Source organism: Eurytemora carolleeae, unplaced genomic scaffold (assembly GCF_000591075.1).
Source record: "Eurytemora carolleeae unplaced genomic scaffold, Eaff_2.0 scaffold2647, whole genome shotgun sequence".
In the NCBI taxonomy this organism is placed as follows: Eukaryota; Metazoa; Arthropoda; class Copepoda; order Calanoida; family Temoridae; genus Eurytemora; species Eurytemora carolleeae.
Window position 1 is genome coordinate 1 of NW_019398541.1, and position 5170 is coordinate 5170.

At 31.4% G+C, this 5170-nt stretch overlaps 2 long non-coding RNA genes across 2 annotated transcripts; both read left to right on the forward strand.

Moving 5' to 3' along the window:
* Positions 1-96: 96 nt before the first annotated feature.
* LOC111717482 (uncharacterized) lies at positions 97-3240 on the forward strand. The gene is made up of 4 exons (XR_002768790.1): positions 97-174; positions 1595-1661; positions 2073-2156; positions 3208-3240. It is a non-coding gene; the product is annotated as an uncharacterized LOC111717482 (long non-coding RNA).
* A 1202-nt stretch (positions 3241-4442) lies between these two features.
* On the forward strand, positions 4443-4777 carry LOC111717483 (uncharacterized). The gene is made up of 2 exons (XR_002768791.1): positions 4443-4488; positions 4720-4777. It is a non-coding gene; the product is annotated as an uncharacterized LOC111717483 (long non-coding RNA).
* Positions 4778-5170: the final 393 nt, after the last annotated feature.

Consider the following 5170-nt stretch of genomic DNA (forward strand, 5'->3'; position numbering starts at 1 on the left):
AGCTTTTTTTCAGTATTTGATAAAAAGTTAATTTTCCTAAAGGGGGGCACCGAGCACCCTGAATTCTCGCAATTTCATAAATATTTGTTTAGAACGGTTGCAAGTTGTTCTTATCACTACAATCCTCCGCCACAACAACCTTATGCAACTTCCGCTCAAAACAATTATTACAAGGTAAAATTCGCAATCAGAAAATATTTTTTTGAAATCGCCATTTTTTTATTGAAAAAATAATTACAATAAAAAGCTCTATTAGAAAGTTGCAGATTTTTTTAAGCATTTCAATACCGTATTATTGAAAGGGACTGTAAGCATAATTTTAAGTGACCTTTCATTTGAATATGGGCATCCCCGATTCACAACGGTACCATTTAAACTTTTCCACGTAAAATATATTTGTGTTTTTACGGGGCACAAGTAACATCAGCTGAGTTGAGTTCAAACTGTACGCAAGCGTACACTTCAGATTTAAGGGAATTCAAGCAATATTAAGATATATACACAAGGACATCTTTGTCCTTGGTAAACAGTCAAAGGTTTAAAGGTTTAACGTTGTATGTAAACTAGAAACTGTTTAGAACTAGGACTTGGCAAAGTTCCGTTAACGAAACGGAGGTTTTCAAAAATTAACAGAAGAGTCCGATAACGAAAGGCAAAACCTGTTATTTTTTAAATCGTGAAAGAAACGGATTAGTTTTTTTTGAAAAAAACTTAACGGTTAAAAACGAAACTGTTTAGGGTTACATACCAGAAACTGTTTAGGATTATATACCAGAAACTGTTCAGAATTACATACAAGAAACTGTTTAGGATTATATACCAGAAACTGTTTTTGGATTATATACCAGAAACTGTTTAGGATTATATATCAGAAACTGCTTAGGATTATACACCAGAAACTGTCTAGGATTATATACCGGAAACTGTTTAGGATTACATACCAGAAACTGTTCAGAATTACAAACAAGAAACTGTTTAGGATTATATATCAGAAACTGCTTAGTTTATACACCAGAAAATGTCTAGAATTATATACCGGAAACCGTTTAGGATTACATACCAGAAACTGTTTAGGATTATATATCAGAAACTGCTTAGGATTATACACCAGAAACTGTCTAGGATTATATACCGGAAACTGTTTGGGATTACATACCAGCAACTGTTCAAAATTACATACAAGAAACTGTTTAGGATTACATACCAGAAACTGTTCAAAATTACATACAAGAAACTGTTTAGGATTACATACCAGAAACTGTTCAGAATTACATACAAGAAACTGTTTAGGATTATATACCAGAAACTGTTTAGGATTGTATATCAGAAACTGCTCAGGATTATACACCAGAAACTGTCTAGGATTATAAACCGGAAACTGTTTAGGACAGAACCTGTTCAGAATTACATACAAGAAACAGTTTAGGATTATACACCAGAAACTGTCTAGGATTATATAATGGAAACTGTTAAGGATTATATACCAGAAACTGTTTAGGATTACATACCAGAAACTGTTTAGGATTATATACAAGAAACTGTTTTGGATTATATACCAGAAACTGTTTAGAATTATTCACCAGAAACTGTTTAGGATTATATACCAGAAACTGTTGAATATACCCAGCTACCTGAAGCCTATGGATATGCAAACAGTCCAGGTTCTAATAAAAATAAATACATATATTTAATATAAAAATCAAATTGTAAATTAATTGGCTTAACAATGACTTAAAAATAAATGAATATATAAGATGGTGAGAAGAGTCAGCCCAGTAAAATAAATAAATGAATAGGTGAACGAATGAATAAATGAAAGGATGAATAAATGAATAAATGAATAGATAAATAAATTAATAATTAAATAAATTAATAAAAGAATGAATGAAAGGATGAATCAATGAATAAATAAATGAATAAGATTATGTGAAGAGAAAGCCCCGTGAATTGAGTAAATAAATAAATAAATCAATAAATAAATAAAATAAATGAAAATGAAATAAATAAAATAAAATTAAATAAAATTAAAAGGATGAATAAATAAATGAATTTATAAATAAATGAATGAGTAGACGATGTAAAAAGTGAGCCCCGTGAAATGAGCTGTATACAAGAACCTGGGGACTACATCGACCTTCTTCCTCACAATCTGATGGGTAGATCCATTATTTAAAGGGACTGTATAAACACAGGGTTACCCACAAAGGATGATACTGTGAAGACGACCTAAATTTATCAAAATATGACGATCCCTTAATGGAACTTAATGGTAGAACCTTTCTTAACCGAATTCAAAATACTAGAAATTCAAGGCGCTTCGCGCCCTTCTTACTAGGCTTTTGGGGCGCTTCGCGCCCATCTTCTATTTAAATTGTGAACATGTTCTTTTTGTTTACATTTAAAAACAAAGAAGAAAAAAAACTTTGCGGATTTTTTAAAAAAAACGCGGATTTTCAAGAATTTAGATTTGTTTACAAAACTAAAAACCTTTAAAACACATTTTTATCATTCATAAACCTTCCCTGGGATAACGCGGATCGGTGCCACAAAAAATTTGGGCCCGATATGTTCAGCCGTTTTGACGTTTATTGGATACAAACAGACAGACAGACAAACAGACAAGCCAAATTTATATATAGATTTAAAAGAGCTGCTGACATGATCTGACATGATCTGTAGAACAAAATTCTGAACGTAACAGTACAGTTTTTCACTAAACATTTCTTTCGTCCTGAAACGATATCAATCTTTAGAAACCAGTTTATCACTCGCTCTAAAGGAACTGTAAGCGTAATTTCAAGTGATCCTCCAAGCAATCAAAGAGGAGAATGTCCGATTTACATATTATGTTTAATATTTACATATTATGTTTAATATTTACATATTATGTTTAATATTTAGAGAAATAATCCTTGATCAATTTAAGGTCTAATGAGTACTTTTGTGAATCAAGTAAAGAGTCATGGTTTATATTACGTTTAGAATCCCTTTAAAGCAAGATTGTACGGTAAATGTCGTCTTTAAGTATAGATAGATAAATTCCTCATATGACGTCACTGATTAAAGAGGCGAGAGTAACTTCATATGCGGATTTTATCTATCTATGCTAAGGAGACTACATTTCGCAGAAAGAGTAATCAACATTAACCCTTGCTTTAAACTCAACCAACATTTTATCAACTATATTTTAATCTTTATTAATTTCAGGTTACACTGATGTTGAAAAATATAAATTAGGAACAAAAAGAATAAAATTCAATCTCTTAAACAAAAGCATTATAATTATTAAATTTTTTACCCAGCAAACAATAGTAGAGTTAAACTCGAGTTTTGACTCCCAGAACTGGGCCTTTAAAGTCAATTTAAACTCGAATTTTGACTCCCAGAAATGGGCCTTTAAATGGAGTGTTCGCAAAAAATGAAAGGGGGTATAGGCTTAGTGCGATAAAAAAGCGCTTTTGATCGCTACTAATCTTACTTCTATAGGTTGCGTCTATAAGGAGAAAATTGTTAAAGACGTCTCATACCGAATAACTTAGTGGCCATACAAAATGAGAAAATCGCATATGACTTAGACCGTAAAAAATCAATTTAATTTCAAACAAATCATTTATATTACAACCTATAGTCATCGATTATCTTTCACCACATTTTTATATAGTTTATATTTAGTATATTTAGTTTATATTTTTTGATTAATTTGTTTGTTTCTCTTGTCGCTTGCGCAACTATCTCAGAATGCCGCACAACACTCACAATTTTTGAAATCCGTGGAAAACGTTTTCTTCAAAAATAAAATATTATAAAATATAAACTATATACAAATGTGGCTAAAGATAATCGATGACTGTAGGTTTTAATATCTAAATGATTTGTTTAAAATTAAATTGATTTTTTACGGTCTAAGTCCTATGTTGCAATTTTCTGAATTTGTATGGCCGCTAAGTTATTCGGTATGAGACGTTTTTAACAATTTTCTCCTTATAGACACAACAGATAGAAGTAAGATTAGTAGCGATCAAAAGCGCTTTTTTATCGCATTAAGCCTCCCTTTAACGTCAATTTAAACTCGAGTTTTGACTCCCAGAAATGGGCCTTTAAAGTCAATTTAAACTTGAGTTTTGACTCCCAGAATTGGACCTTTAAAGTCAATTTAAACTCGAGTTTTGACTCCCAGAATTGGGCCTTTAAAGTTAATTTAAACTCGAGTTTTGACTCCCAGAATTGGGCCTTTAACGTCATTTTGAACATAAAGGACGTCTTTATTTTTCCCAACATTTTACCTTAACAGCCCCTGGATGAAGACTTCTACGCGTTTTTAATTACAACGAAAATTTTGGATTTACATACTTTGGATATGTTAATGTCGTCCTAAAAGTGCTTAAGAGTAACCCTTTCATAAAATTGTGGATTTCTACAGCAAAAAAAAACGTTCTTGATCGTAGAAAGGAAGAGGGAGCGGAACCGAATTGCTGCTTCAAAATGCAGGTGGACCAACAAAAATTCATCTTAATTCATTTTTAAAATTATATACAATTGTAATTTTAACTTTTAAACTGTCAATTATTTTTTTTATTATTTGGTCAAAGTTGGGATAAAATTTAAAAGGTGTGCAGGTACATTTCAAATAGCTTGCTTCCCATGACTTACGTTTGTTTATGTACGAGCAAAACATAATTCTAAATATTTTCATAATAGAAATATTGTCTCTTTATTCAGAATGCGTAAACTTGAAAGAATAGCTCAGCTAGATGAGGAAGTTAGAAGGTTAAAAGCAGAAAAAGAAGAATTAGGAGAGGTAAAAAAAATATATTAAAAGAATGTTAGCTTGGAATGGTCTGGGAATTTTCTATTAAAGAAGTTGGCAAAGAAAGGACTTAGTTTTCAGATTATGAGAATTCCTTAAATATATCCGTCTCTGAAGTCTCATTCTTTGTGGGTATCCCTCACGCACAAAGAGGTTATAGTGTATAGAGTGATGATGTACGCTAATCCTTTACTAATTGTATAGGCAATGAACCATACCGAGAGCGTACTACATATTTGATTGCTATGTATTTGTTGGCCTAACCTGTAGTATATCATTATTAGTACAGTTGTAAGTGTACTGTAAAGCTAACTGAGCTCACGCACCTCTAACCTTTGGCCTTTAGTAAATTCAACCTAAAGT